Source organism: Coptis chinensis, chromosome 7 (assembly GCF_015680905.1).
Source record: "Coptis chinensis isolate HL-2020 chromosome 7, ASM1568090v1, whole genome shotgun sequence".
In the NCBI taxonomy this organism is placed as follows: Eukaryota; Viridiplantae; Streptophyta; class Magnoliopsida; order Ranunculales; family Ranunculaceae; genus Coptis; species Coptis chinensis.
The window spans coordinates 40,292,570-40,309,595 of NC_141462.1; positions in this window are offsets into that span (position 1 = coordinate 40,292,570).

The following is a 17,026-nucleotide window of genomic DNA, read 5'->3' on the forward strand; positions in this document are numbered from 1 at the left end:
ATCAGTGAATATATGTAATTGTATGCTGTGTTTTTCATTGTTCGATAGTTTGTTTGTGTACACTGACGTGGTTGTAAGGAAGCCTGTACAATGTATAAGAGGGCTGGTAGTGTATTTTCTGTTTGGTACGTAACACAAATTTTGGCCAAACACATAAATTTGACCAATAATTTTGGTTTTAGGCATAGTTGACCAATAATTACGGTTTTATGACAAAAACGGATTGAGATCAGCATCTATCACTAATAATTTCACTATAAGGACATTTTCGGGCTGACTGATAAGCACCCAAAACTGTAATATGAAACTCCATTGAGATATATAAATTTGGTTAATTATGTGTTTAATAATCATGAAATAAATATATTTTCGTATGCTTTTCGGGGTTCGCGCGAAAACACGAAAATATTGGTTAAACTTAAGTTAAAGCGAGGGAACGGCGATATATGAATTCTTTCAAATCAGCCATGTAAAGCCCAACAAATCCGCACAGAAGTATCAAATTTCCGAACTCCTACCTCTTGAACAAGGACTCCGAATGCGACAAGTGAGCTGCTCAGACAATCAAAGCGATGAACTCTACGTATATGCGGGAAGTTGTAAAATTACCAAAAGACCGAACCGCCACTAGACTGCACGTGGACCCACTATACGGGCCCGCAAGATTTGATGAGTCATTAATCATGGAGCATGTCAAGACAAAAATACCAAATTATTGGTGCAAAGTTGACACCTTGCATATAATTAATTAGATTAGGTGTTAATAGTGAAAAAAAAAATGAAGGTGTCACTTTGTTTTAATGTGGTGGATAAAAATGAAGTAAATGTGGTTTGGTGTTTCATGTGGGAGGAAATGAGATTTCTCTCAAATGGAGAAGAAAACAAAACAAGGGGGGACAATCCATTTACTCCCTTGACTTCTTTTATTTTACCATGTATTATTTTAGTTCCTTAGCTTTAGTATTTTTTTAGTTTTTGGCTTTGGAAAAAAAAACTTGTAATAGTTTTAATGGAGCAAACCTTGTGTTCCTCTTGAAAAATTCTCACTTCTTCATGCAAGTGAGTTTATAAATAGATAGTTTCTTCTTTTTGTTCTCTCTCTCTCTTTTTACATTCCACACTTGTTTTAGTTTTAGCCCAAGGATCATGAGCTAAACCTTCCCTTTGTAGGGAGTTAATAACACTCATGTGAGGGAAAAGTCTTGTTATTTGGTTTAGTAGGTGTTTAGGAAGAATAACTAGGCCTACATCCTATCTCAAAATGATAGTTGGTGTAAAGTCTAGTTAGGGATCAAGTGATGAGCTTAGAAATAAGTCATTGCTTGGTTCCACATGCTAGCATGTATGAGCTTAGAGATGAGTCATATTTGTTATGGATCAAGTTTTCTTTTAGTAGAACTTGTCTATGAGTTCTAGGAAGATTTTAATGCACTTATAAAAATCAAATAACAAAAGTAATCTTCACATGAGGAGAATTAACTCTCTGCTTTTGTTTTAGTAAAATTTTATTGTGTCTTAGTTGCATGATTTCGTAACTTAATGTTTTTAATTTTTGTGTAGTAAAGAAACCAAATATTTAGTATTAATATAATCATATTTAAACTTACTCACTAGTTCCCTAAAAGAGTAAAAACCAAGTTGTAAGTGGTCATAGAATTTAGGTTGGTTCGAATCCTTACTCCAAACTATATGAATACGAAGATCATGAATAAAGAAAATCTTTGAATTCGCACTTTCACCAAAGAAGAGATTCAAATATCTAACAAAGCAAAAGGCAAAAATTTGAGTATCAAAATGGCGCCGCTGCCATTCTAAAGACTAAGGGCTTGTGCTACAGACTGGAAATTGCTCCAAGGGGAACCCCCACTCTCATCCTTCTTTCCTTTTCGTTTCTTTTTTTCGTTTTTGTTTTATTTTCGTTATTTTTGTCTCGCAAAAGACCTGACCTCTCTCGAATTTTTTGTTGTACTTCCAGGGACAAAAAGTTAGGACTGGGAAAGTAAACTACACAAGATTCTAAGGTTGCTGTGAAAATTTGAACTCATTGTGGCATAATATAGACGCTGCGTCTTGTGATCTTGGACTTCAGCGTCCATGGAATTGTAACCAGCGTCCGCGGGTGTATTTTCTCTTTGTCGCTACGTTTCTACCTCCAAAGATCCATCGATAAATCCTGATCCATATCGAGGCTTAACTCTCTGGAACTGTGAAAAAAAAAATTTGAATATCTTTTGGGATTAATTACGTCGACGGATTGAAATGTCTGTTTCATTTCTTTGGCCGACTTGCGGGAAGCAACAGGTTCCAAATTTTTACTGTTTTTGCATGAATGCCATGTACGTAGTTATTATGTGCTAGTTTATGGATTATTATTTACGTGTTAGCCTAGAAATATGCATGAATCATGTTCATATACTTGTAAATATTTATATACGATTAATTGGGCATGAATTGCATCTTAATGTATATATACATATAAGTAGTACTGTTTTGCATGGTTATCTGTCTTTATACGTATAAGTGTCTATTGTTGCATGTTTAGTATTTCTCTACATATAAGTACACGTCTTGTATAATACTTCGATTTTGTCAAGAAAGAGGAAAATATTCCAACGAGGGTTAAAATCTGAGTTGGGTAAGTTGTTTCTAAACCCTACGGGGTGAAGCTGCTCTCTATATGACACTCGCAATCTCAATGAGTATTGCCGAAATCGATTTATTATGCAATACAAGAGTCGTATTTTAGTTTATGTATAATACGTTGCATGTTTAGTTTTAACATTGTCGTATTTATATGCGTACGTATACTATATTTGCATGCTACTGTATTTAGATATGTATGAGTGATTCAAATTTGCATGTTACTGTTGATATACGTCTACGTAATATCGATCTACAAATTAGCGTACATATACGTATTACTGATGTATATTTGCATGTACGTATGGAAGTATTTATTGATGATACAACCTTGCCTATTCGTATAGCTATACGTATGAGTAGAGTATCTTCACATGCTACTGCATCTAGTATCGTATGAGTAGATCGTATTTGAATGCTTGTAATTTCACCCTTGCATAAATCTTTAAAAAAAAATAAATAAAAAAAATAATAATAATAATAATAATAATTAAGAACGACTTTGCATAAATTTTAATTCCATAAATCTTAATCATATTCCAACGGTGTCTAGGAAACTTGAAAGATTGAGGTTACTTAATTAGAACCGTGCTTGCACGGAAAAGCTCCCCTCATATCTCTTTGTAACCTGGCCGTTGGTTTATATATACGTATTCCTCGCTTCACTGCTACATTAGCAGCAGCTTAGGCCTACGTTGTTCAACTCCAAAATCTTTAAGAGAATCATAAAATTCAAGTAATAATAAGTTCCTTCTGTCAATTAGATCTAATTTTATGCTTGCATGAGATTAAGGTCTGGTTCCACTAAAGAATTTGAACATACCTATCGTCGAAAAAAATACGATAAGCAACTGCGTAAGTTATCACCTAAAAATTATTTTCCTTCTGTTAATTACCTTCATCAAGTTCTTTCGTCGCCATTAACTTTTGCAGTTATGGCTGATGATCCTCCACTAGCTGAGAAGCCCCTGTCGGACTTCTATACTGCATTACAGGAAGGACCTTCTTCCTGCATCAAACTTGAGGACATTGTCGGTGATTTTCATATCCCACCAAATGTTTTTAGTTTGTTACCTGTGTATCATGGTTTGGATCACGAAAAACCGTACAATCATCTTCGTAGGCTTCAACAAGTGGCCACAACATTTCACCATCCAGCTGTCTTTAAGGAACAACTCTTGCTTCGGCTATTTCCATTCACCTTAGCAGAAAAAGCGTCAATTTAGCTTGCAGGATAACAGCCACAATCCATAGACACATGGAACAAACTTGTTCAAGCTTTCATGCTTCAATTTTACACTCAAAAGAAAACTACTGAAATGCTTCAGAAAATTCAATTCTTTCGTCAAAATCCTCATGAATCGTTTACGGAAGCATGGAGTCGCTTTACTGATCTTCTTTTAGAATGTCTTCATCACCAACTAGACAAAGCCGTCCTTATTCGTTCCTTCTTTAATGGACTTTCTGATCATAAAAAAGAAACTCTTGATATAATGAATGGCGGTTGCTTCATGGACAAAGGAGCTACTGAAGCATATACTTTTCTTGAAAAACAAGCGAAAAAAGGTACATACTGGGGTAACACCGGTGGGCGCCTAGATCATCAAAGGATACTGTAACAAAGGCTACATCTATTTTTCGATCCCAAATTAAAAAATTTGATAGAATCCCTAACTAAAAAAGTAGATGCCCTTGCAGTTCAAGTAAACGATCAACTCCCAAAATAGGTCATGAACGTTGACACATCCCCATGTGTTATTTGTCTCAGTCCTGACCATCCTGATGCTTATTGTTCCTTGTTATATGCCTCCCCTTCTCAACCATCAGAAGAGGCATGTGCATTCAACATTCCTAATGCACCTTGGCGACAGCATCCGAATTTCGCTTGGCGCCAGAATGACCAACAGCTGGGGGCTCCTCCAGGTTTCACTAATCCACCTGTTCGACCAACCAACAACTTTATTCCATACCACCAAGGCAATAATCAACAATACCAACAAAGTCAGAATCAATTTCAAAATACTTCGGATGCTAACTATCAAACCAACCGTAGCCTTGTTCCAGCCAATCCAAATGCCAACTATAATCAACAACTTCTCAGCAATAATCATGATCTAGTACTTGTTGCACAACCTGCGCCACTCATTACGGATAGGACAAGTGAGACTTTCTTAGCTTACATGAACCAACAATCTCAAATTTTAACGTCTATCCAACAATCACTTCAACAATTGGCGCAAGAAAAGAGTCAGAAAGGCGTGTTTCCTGGATAAGCAATTCCAAACCCTAAGCCGGCAAACACTTCCTTTGAACTCACCAATGCACCGGGTACAAGTACTCCCAACCAAGGTGAGGTGCACGCAATCACTACTCTTCGATCTGGAAAAAACTGTAGACAATCAAATACATATGCCAGATGATCAACCAAAGGAATCCGACGGTTCAAATGAATCTATTTCCAATAATGAACCTATGAAGGATTCACCAAATACAACAAAGTCAACATCTCAGAATTTAGGAAACAAGCGGACCCCTTTGCCAAATTCCGCCCTAAGGCAACGTTTCGGGCACGCTTGGCAAAGAATAAATCTGATGAGAATTTTGCTGAAATCCGAGAGACTTTTCAGAATTTGACAATCAACTTACCTTTTCTCGACGCCTTAAAGCTATTGCCAAAACATGCAAAATTTTTGAAAAATATGTGCACCACAAAAAGGAGAACTAATGTTCCTCAACAAGCGTTCCTCATCGAACAGTTTCCATCCATCACCGAACACAATGGTATAGTCAAATACAAGGACCCTGGTAGACCAACGGTTCCATGCACCTTAGGTAACAAATATACGGCTACTGCACTACTAGACCTAGGAGCTAGTGTGAACTTACTTCCATATTACTTATTTAAACAACTAGGTCTTCATGAGCTGAAAGCCACCACCATGACTCTACAGTTAGCCGATCGTTCCATTAAGTATCTAAAAGGAATTGTGGAAAACGTCCTTGTAAAAGTCCAATATTTTTTCTATCCTGTCGACTTTGTTATTTTGGATACTGAAGTTGCATGTGATTCCATTCCTATCATCTTAGGACGTCCGTTCCTAGCAACTGCTAATGCTCTTATTAACTGTAGGGATGGTTCCATGACCATGTCCTTCGGAAATCTTTCGGTCGAGGTAAAAGTGTTCAAGATGATGAAACAAATTCCAGAGCTTGACATTGATGGTGAGGTGAACAGGGTTGATAACATTGTGCAAGAGTATTTAACAAACACTTTTCCTGAAGATGAAGTATACCAATTTCTTTCCTTTAGCGATTCTGAATTTGAGGACGATGATTATACACAAGAAGTAAACGAATTATTAGAGTCAATACCATTATTTGACCCTACGACCGTGAGGTCCAGCGATTTGGAGGAACATCAATCTGTTTACTTTATGGAAGACGATTTTCCTCAAGAATCTTTAATACCCACTCCACCCGCCCCTAACTTAAAACCTCTTCCTTCGGAATTAAAATAGTAGTCATCCAATTATTATATCATCTCAATTGACTGATGATCAAGAATCTCGTTTAATAGATGTCATTCAACAACATCGTTCTCTTATTGGATGGTCCCTCGATGACATTAAGGGCATTGGCCCTAATGTATGCACCCATCGCATACATCTTGAAGAAAATGCTAAGACGTCGCATGAACCGCAGCGTCGTCTAAACCCAACCATGAAAGATGTGGTACGGGAGGAAGTTTTAAGATTACTTGATGCAGGTATTATTTACCCTATATCTGATAGTATTTGGGTGAGTCCAGTACATGTTGTTCCAAAGAAATCTGGCATTACAGTTGTGCGCAATGATAAAGATGAATGCATCTCCGCTCGTATTCCAATGAAATGGCGAATATGCATTGACTATCGCAAACTTAATGCAGTAACTCGTAAGGATCACTTTCCATTGTCCTTCATCGATCAGATGCTTGAACGGTTAGCCGGTCATGCGTATTACTGTTTTCTTGATAGTTATTCAGGATATTTTCAGATAGTCATAGATCCTGCTGATCAAGAAAAGACTACGTTCACCTGTCCTTTTGGTACATTTGCATATAAACGAATGCCTTTCGGCCTTTGCAATGCACCTGGTACTTTCCAACGCTGCATGCTTCACATTTTCAGTGATATGGTTGAATGTTTTATAGAAGTATTCATGGACGACTTCTCAATATATGGAGATTCTTTCGATAACTGTCTATCAAATCTTGAAAAGGTCTTTACACGTTGTCAATAAAAACCTTGTTCTTAATTGGGAAAAATGCTATTTCATGGTTAAATAAGGAATAGTTTTAGGACATATCGTTTTAAAAGACGGAATCGAAGTCGACAAAGCTAAGATAGAAAAAATTTCTTCACTTCCTATACCAAAAACAGTTCGTGACATTCGCGCATTTTTAGGACACGCAGGTTTCTATAGAAGATTTATTCAAGATTTCTCAAAGTTTGCTCGACCTTTAAACAATCTCTTGCTTAAAGATGCCGTTTTTGACTTCAGTTTCAATTGCAAACAAGCTTTTGAAACTTTAAAATCTGCCTTAACTACCGCTCCCATAATTTAACCACCTGATTGGTCTAAACCTTTTGAATTAATGTGTGACGTGAGTGACTATGCTATTGGAGCTGTACTAAGGCAACACTGAGAAGATAAGCCAATTGTCATTTACTACGTGAGTAAAACCCTTAATGAAGCTCAACGTAACTATACAACCACTGAGAAAGAGTTTCTCGCCGTTGTATATGCCTTGGATAAGTTTCGTCCTTACCTAGTGGGTTCTTCCACAATTATCTACACTGACCATGCGGCGCTTCGTTACCTATTAGCGAAAAAATATGCAAAACAGAGGTTGATCCGATGGATTCTCCTTTTGCAAGAGTTTACTATAGAAATTAGAGATAAAAAAGGTTGCAAAAATGTGGTTGCAGACCATTTATCAAGACTTGTCAGTGAATGTTGATACTGATACAGAATCTATCTGTGATTCCTTTCCGGATGAACACTTATATTCCATTTTTTCGTCCCCCTGGTACGCTGATATAGTAAATTACTTAGTTACCGAGGAAGTCCCTTCATCTTGGTCTCGTAATGACTGAAAAAAGTTCTTATCTACTGTGAAATTTTATTTCTAGGATGATCCCTACCTCTTCAAGTATTGTTCCGACCAACTAATCCGTCGTTGCATTCCAGACTGGGAACGCACTGCCGTGTTATCCTTCTGCCATGAACAATTTTGTCGTGGTCATTTTAGTGGTAAGAAAACAACGGCCAAGGTTCTACAATGTGGATTTTATTGGCCAACACTATTTAGAGATGCACATGAGCATTACAAAGCATGCAACCGCTGCCAGCAGCTAGGACACATTACTCAACGCAATATGATGCCCTTAAATCCCATTTTAATTGTGGAAATCTTTGATTTATGGGGCATCGACTTCATGAGTCCCTTTCCAAATTCTCATGGTTTCCTTTACATAATGGTAGCAGTTGACTACGTGTCAAAATGGATTGAGGCATTGGCATGTCGTGCTAATGATCATAAAACGGTCGTTTTGTTCGTAAAAGAAAATATTTTCTCTCGATTTGGTGTTCCAAAAGCTATAATTAGTGATGGGGGAAAACATTTCTGTAATAAATTTTTTGAATCATTAGTAAAGAAATATGGAGTCACGCACAAAGTGGCAACTCTGTATCATCCTCAAACCAGTGACCAAGTAGAAGTCTCTAATAGAGAGATCAAATCCATTTTGGAAAAAACTGTTAATTAATCTAGAAAAGACTGGTCTCTACGATTATCTGATGCCTTGTGGGCATACAAAACAGCTTTTAAGACACCTATAGGGATGTCTCCTTATCGCCTCGTTTTTGGAAAACCTTGTCACCTGCCGGTTGAACTTGAGCATCGTGCTCTATAAGCCATCAAAAGCCTCAATTATAATACTAATGTGGCAGGCGCAAAGAGAAATTTGCAGTTAAATGAGGTCGAGGAAATTCGGAGTGATGCCTATGATCTCTCGAAATCTTATAAAGCCAACATGAAAAGAGTGCATGACAAGCACATATTGAGAAAAGATTTCAAAGTTGGTCAAAAAGTTTTGTTGTACAACTCAAGATTACACATTTTTCTAGGAAAATTAAAAACTCGATGGTCTGGTCCTTTCATTGTCTCTGCTGTCACCCTTTATCGGGCTATATCTTTGAAAAACGTAAATGATGAAAGCGAATTTCAAGTAAATGGCCAATGCGTAAAATTATCATGAGTTGCGCTCTCCAGATATCGAAGAGACTCTTCTCAAAGATCCAGTCTACACAGACTAATAGATTCACTGGTGTACTTCTTTCCATGTGATATAAACAGGGAAAGTATGCCATTAGGGTAGTCGGGCCCTCTTCTATTTTCTTTTCTAAAAATCCCTAGAGTGTGTACGTGGTTGCAAGTGCCAGAACCTTAGTCCACAAAAACTCTACTTCAAAACTGAGTATAAATGTCTTCTGTTAATCAAGCAAACGTGCCTTCTGGTAAACAATGGGTACCAAAAATTTCAACTCCTTCCTTATCTTCCCTTTTCTATTCTCTTCCTCGCGAACTTCAGCTCATCATTTGGTGTAAATATCACCCATCTCGAATAGGTAATGGTCGTAGTACTTTTGCTTTCGTAGTTTAACGGGCTTAAAAGGATGGGGTGGTGTATGAATTGTCAAACACCTTTCTCGTCCCGTGTCTTGATCTACTATCCGATATGAGCCGGTATAAGGTATATTATTGTCTGACACCAGCTCAGCAGGATAAACTTCGTCGTCGTTCTGTTGCTCCCACAGGTTGGGATTTGTCTTGAGGATCTGACGTTAAAAGACTCACATTCGTCTTGAGGATCTGACGTTAAAAGAGTCAACTTGTTTATACTCGTGTCTTTTATTTTCACCTTTGCACTAAGTGTTGTGCACAAAGAGAGTCGTGATATGCAACATCGGATGGTCCCTCGTTCGTACGGGCAATAGATTTCACCAGGCCAACCCCGAATAGTTTTCTATTTGATGACAGTTCGGGGCGGTTTGAGGCTATACCATATGTACTAAGGATAATATTATTATTAGACCATTGCACATTGGTCAGGGATGGTACCGTCCTGAACCTTAGGCCCCCAAAACATAAAGGTTAAGCCACAGTCTGGCTGGATTGGGTTCGCCCCAGAGCCGACATGATAGTTGCCTCATATTACAGTAATGATTTTCTTCTTGAAATCCGGTGTTGTTAACACGTTCATCTCCCTTTGTACATTTGTATATATAATTTGTAAATAAATAAACTTCCTTTAAAAAAAAAAAAAAAAAAAAAAAAGAAAAAGTGGGGGTTTGCGTTATGTTTTTACAAGATTCAAACCCCCAAAAAAAAAAAAAAGGTTTGAATGTGATTATGTCATATTCCAGTGGATGACATTTTTAATGTCGATCATTTTGATATCTCATTCGTTCAATTTGGAGTTAAAACGAATCGAAATTCTACGTTTGAAATTTTGGAACATTTCGGGACATAAGGGGAATTTCTGGAAATCATTTGGGCTTGGGCCAAAAATTGGACCTGATCCAAAATCATAGATCCGGTCACAAAACACAACCCGCGGGCCACACCACGCGTCAACCCCTCACTTTTCTTCCCCCCCAAAATCCGGATCTTGGTCCCCCTCCCACTCAACTCTCGCACGCGGCTTCACAGGCCTGATTTTCACCAGCGCACGCGGGCACAACTCCACCAATTCAAACCCCCTTGCTCCAGCACCATCTCCTCCATCACTCCTAGCAATTTCCACCCTCAGAAAATCATCTAGACCTCTCTATGGCAGCACGAAGACGAATCACAGTTGAGAGGAATTTCAAAAATCTATTCGATTTGGGCATGTTTCATTCCTTTTTCAATGAAGAAATTGCAAATAGGGAGTGGGAGTATCTGTTGCACAAGGTGCCGGCTAATTACTCGGAATATTTGGTTTTAAAGTTTTACAACAATGGTGGTTTTCAGGGTGTGAATTTTGGATTACGGCGGATGGGATGGACCGTGAACTCACGCTGGAGTTAATATCGAATACAGCACAGATTCTGATAAACTCAGATAGTCCGACCCTGTTGTTATCAGAGTATCCGACTACGATGGACTTAATGTTTGACACACTTCTCGAGGGAGAGTACAATAATGGCTCGAACTGCGTGTACCAACACTCACTCAGATGAAACCAACTAGCCGTCACTCAGTGGCTGGCTTACAATGTCATTGGAACTTCTAAGACGTCTGACGTGAACAAGACATTCTTGCACCTGCTGTGGATCCTTCCAGGAGAAGAAGAATACTTTCTGTATGGTCCATTTCCTAGGACATGTTCTTACGACTGCGTCAAACAGGTCAACTCCTCTTGCTGTACTTGTTACTTAGCTTATGCTTAACTTAGGATTCCAGTCTGCTACTCCTTTCATTCCAACAAGGTCTTTCGAGAATTTTGGAATTTTCGAGACTTATTAATGCGGACCATCGGGACCCGAAGCTAGAGATGATATTGAGCGTGATAATGTACCTCCTCCTCCTCCTCCTTCACCACCCAACTGTTTTAATGAGGATATCATGCACCGAATCAGCACTCCCATGGAAGCTTTGAGACACATGAACACTAGCATGTGCAGGATGTTTCTTCGTCAGGAAGAGATGCTTACTTCCCAAAATGACTTCCAACAAGAAATGCGTAATCGCCAAGGCCGTTTCCAGAGAATGATGATGGCAAATCAACAACAATTCCAAGATCAACTACTAGAGTCTTTGGGCCACATTCCAACCAGTCAGCTCAGCCAGGAGTTCATCGTAGCCGACAAAGTAGAAACCCTGGTTCATCCTCTGCTAACCCTGGGGATTCCTAGTAGTTGTTTATTTTCCTTGGTTTAGAAATGATTATGTCATTTGTTTCCCTTATGCATTGTATTTTTATTTTTCTAGTGATAAAAAAAGAAAATTTATATATTGTTTGATTTCTCATAATTTTGTATCTCCAGACGGTTTGAATGAGAAATTGTTTATGATATGAAATTATTGTACTTCATAATATTTTAGTTGTTCCTTGATGCACTGGGCCTACTCTCAAAGCCCAACGGTCAAAACCCAACGGACTGATCCAAACGGTCAGATGCCCAACGATCAGATTTCTAATTATAAATCCAACTCTCCTCTTCCACTTTCACTCATCCCTTTCTCTCACTCTTCACAAATTCCTCTTCACAAATTCTCATTTTCTTCAACATAATGAATCAACTTGAGCGATGGGAAAAAGAGCAACGCGAATGGGCTGTAACAATATTCGTGATAACCGTGTTTATCATTGTTCTACTGTCGTTCATGCATAACATGCTCTAGAATATCTAGATCTATGTAACCGACATCTTTCTTTCCATTTGTCGCTTTGTATATTACTATGGTGTGTTAAATAATTCTCCACCATTTGTACGGGTTACGTATTAAATGGAGAAGTCCGTATTAAAAATTTGTGTGTATTAGTTGTATTTTTACCTATTAACAAAAAAAAAAACAACAACAACAACAACTAAGGAAACCATAACAAAGAAATTACCATCTAATTCTATCTCTACTCATGGTGTTCAGAGAAGATCACGCACGCTACACGGTATGCATAACACTTGTCACACACGTAACTCGATTATTCTATCCATATTTTATTACTGAGGAATGATCATAAATTTTGAAATTATGGGTAGGTCTAACTGCCATGTGAAACCTTCCCCCATACTTTCTATCATTTTAACATCTCATTAATTGTTTGTGGAAATCTGACATGAAAAGAGTTACTATGGATACCTATTGTTGCTGTTCATAAAGGTCGGTGTCACAACAACACATGAGTCACTTGTGTTTTCATATATTAATTTTGGATTTACCTAAACTTGGAATCCTGATTGGTACAGACTCATAGATTGCCTATAAATCTCTTCTTTTTAGCCATTCTCTTTCAAGCATTCTTCACTATACTTCCCTCCGTAATACTTCCAAATGGATCAACCAAGAAAAATAACGTCTGAGAAAGACTACTTGAATTTTTTTGAAGATGGCCGATTTTCTCCTTATTTTGACACTGAAATTGTACGTCGAGGATGGACGCCTCTTCTATATCATTCAGCAGCTAGTTATTCCCAAGAATTGGTTATGATGTTCTACCAATTTAGCGGAACTGAAAATGGAAAATGCTATTTCAATGCCTATGGACGACGATTGGAATTGACTAGGGAAATTATCTCTGACATACTTCAAATCCCAATGAATACCCAGGAGTTCCTTTTTCCAGAGTCATCATTTGATTTCGTCAAAACTTTACTATGAGCTATCGTATCCCATGGCAAAGTCGGAAATAGACATCACGTTGTTCTTCAACACTCTTTGAAACATAATCAACGAGTTGTGCTCCACTAGTTGGGACACAATGTGGTAGGTACATCATACCAATTAGAAGTCACAAAGTCTCAACTTTACCTACTTTGGGTTTTGCAGACTCAAAGGGATGATTTTTGTCTAATCCAACACCTCTCTGGAATGCGATCACCAGGAAAACAAAAAGGTCGGCACCTCTACCTACTTTAGTCAAGCAGATTATGATGCGTTGGGGTTATCCAATAATTTCTCCAGAGACACCCCTTCAAAGAGCAAATATTAGTGTGCTCCAAAATGGACTACTCCGTTGGTTTTGGACTCGACACTCGACGGATGAACGAGCGACCCAAGCTCAAACTCTGAACTTTTCTTTGATGAAAATGCCATGATAAACATTTTTAATCCCATGGAAGGCATTCAATTTCTTCATCACGGCATGCGGGAACTATACGCTCGTCAGAATATCATCATTACAACTCTTAAGGAATTCCAAGAATGTCAAGCAATGCATAATGTTGAACAAGAGGAAATCTTGGAAAATCATTCTCAGTCCTTGCAAACTCATGCTCTCCTAATGAAAAATCAAACTACACTCTCTGCCAGCCAAGGGGACATTCAGATGCAGCTCAGACAACAAATTGAAGAACTAAACACTGTGGTGCACAATATGCGTCTCCAGTAGCATCATAATCCATGATTTTCTTATTGAATAAAAATGGAATAATAATACTAAGTGAATAAATAAATAATCGTATATATTATTACGTTTTTCGTCATATTATTAATTTTGTTCTTATCTTTGTGTCTTCTTTTGTAAGAAATGCTTGCTAGAATCATTTACGTTGTGACTAACTAATTTTAACATGTGATTTTCAATGTCATTACAGGAGGGTTTATTTTCTTCCATACTCATTTATCCATTCAGTTGCCTTTCTCATTGCCCATTTCTTTACTTCATCCACCATGGCATCTTCATCAAACATTGCATCTTCATCAAACATGACACCTCCAAAACTCATTCCTGAGCAATCATTTCAGTCTATGATGGATTCCAATACTTATGGTCATATCTTCCGTGACTACATCACTAACATTGGGTGGTCTTCCCTAGTTTTTCAACCTGACCAAACTTATTCTCCGAGTTTGGCCGCATACTTATGCTAATATGGAGGACACACCAACATTCAATCATGCACATGACTTCTACTTAGACGGGTTCACAATCCTAGTTGGTGACACACATCATATTTTTTCTGAACAACAGCTTGCCCTAACTTTGGATCTTCCATATCACGAACCGGCCGCATCATGACATTACATCTATCATAATTCTTACCATTCCTTTCAGTGGGGAGTTAATAACACTCATGTGAGGGAAAAGTCTTGTTATTTGGTTTAGTAGGTGTTTAGGAAGAACAACTAGGCCTACATCCTATCCCAAAATGATAGTTGGTGTAGAGTCTAGTTAGGGATCAAGTGATAAGCTTAGAGATAAGTCATTACTTGGTCCCACATGCTAGCATGTATGAGCTTAGAGATGAGTCATATTTGTTAGGGATCAAGTTTTCTTTTAGTAGAACTTGTCTATGAGTTCTAGGAAGATTTTAATGCACTTATAAAAATCAAATAACAAAAGTAATCTTCACATGAGGAGAATTAACTCTCCGCTTTTGTTTTAGTAAAATCTTATTGTGTCTTAGTTGCATGATTTCGTAACTTAATGTTTTTAATTTTTGTGTAGTAAAGAAACCAAATATTTAGTATTAATATAATAATATTTAAACTTACTCACTAATTTCCTAAAAAAGTAAAAACCAAGTTGTAAGTGGTCCTAGAATTTAGGTTGGTTCGAATCCTTACTCCAAACTATATGAACACGAAGATCGTGAGTAAGGAAAATCTTTGAATTCGTACTTTCGCCAAAGAAGTGATTCAAATCTCTAACAAAGTAAAAAGCAAAAATTTGAATATCACTGACGTCAGCAAATTATTTTTTATTAATACTAATTATGACCTTCTTTTCCATCTAGAAAATAAAAAACTCAAATTAGAAACTTGTAAAATACTTTTGATATCTAATTGTTTCCATTTTTGAGCTAGTTGATTTGTGTATTGTGAACTTGTGATTAGTGATTTAAGATATGATAAAACATTTATCTTCTTCTCCATCTAGCAAAAAAAAAACTCCAACTAGAAACTTATAAATTTTTTTGAGATCTAGTTGTTTCCATCTTTGAGTTAGTTTATTTGTGTGTTGTGATTAGTGATTTAAGCTATAAGAAAACATCTTATTCTCTTATGACAAACACTCTTCTCATTTTTCAATTCTAGATTATTGATAATTAAAAAATAATTGGGTCGATTTTAGCACTGGTTCGACAAACAATTGAACAACAATTGAATTTCTTTTTCAAATCCTCGAATCTTGTGTTAATCAATTGTTTGATTTATCTCGATTTCGATATTGTTGTCGTCGATGATATTTTTAAGTTTGGAGTAGTAGTCCGATACACATACAAATACCACTATACATGTGTACAACACACATGCACACATCATTATACATGTGTACAACACACATGCAAACACCACTATACATGTGCATACCAACATGCACACACCATTATGCATGTGTATAGCGCACATGCAAACATCATTATGCATGTGTATAACACATGAAAACACTATATATGTGTATATATGTACATAACAAATATGCAAACACTATTATACATGTGTATACCACACATGCACATACCATTATGCATATGTGTAACAAATATGCAAACACTACTACCACACATGCACACACCAATATGCATGTGTTCAACAAACATACAAACACCACTATGCATGTGTACAACCAGGGTCGGCTCTAGGCAAAGCGAGACCTTAGGTGAAAACAAAATTTGTGGCCTTAAATGGAGAAATAAACTGCTACCAGCATACATCACATTAGAAAAGTACCATGTTTCATTGTACGAAAATTCAAATTACCAAATAATTAAAATCAAATGTGTATTTGTTATACATAATTGGAAAATAAAACACCAAATTTACCATGCATGGAGTAGATCCAAACAAAAAAATTAGAGAAAAATATATATTTTTTATTATTTGAAAATGATGTTGAACTCAAAAAATGAAGTATAAATAGTGGAAGTATATATTATAAAAAGAAAGGGGAGAAGTGAAAGGAAGGTGTGGGAAATATGGAGAAGAACAGAGAACGTGGGCTCTTTGGTTATAAAATCAATTTTTTTTTTTCTTTTTATGTTTATTCTTTTTTGAAAAATTGATTAGCTAAGGACGCATTCACAAAATACAAAGCTTATGACTTATTTATGATCATTGGATCCTTGATAAACTTCGAGATTAGCATCTGATAGAAGAGCACTAGAATGTGTACCATGGTTAATTAATTCTCTCCCAAAAATTAGTGCGTGGAGTGAAAGGATTTCGTTACCTCGAAATGACATTTACCATTTATATCTACCGTTTATTACCATAATACCACATTGAAAACAGAAATAAGGGGATTGCTATAAGGCTAATTTAGAAATTTAGAGGCCTTCCTAAATATGTGGCCTTAGGCGACCGCCTAACGGACGAGCCGACACTGTGTACAATATGAAATAAATTAAAATTTTCATGTTAGTCCTAACATAAAATATGAGTGTGCTTGAAAAGTCACGTGGGAATTTTCCCCAATAGCCACAACATTTTGATTTTGATTTAACTTATAAAAACTTAAATAAGGGTAATATCATCTTTCAGTAGTGGTCAACCCGGTTTGTCCTGGAGCCTTAATTATTTACGGAACCAAACTAGAAGCGAAATTAAAACGCAATTTTGTTCTACGGGCCCGTTTTATATTTTTTTTTTATAGTTTGCGGGTGTAACTTAATGTATAGTGGAGGCCCAAAA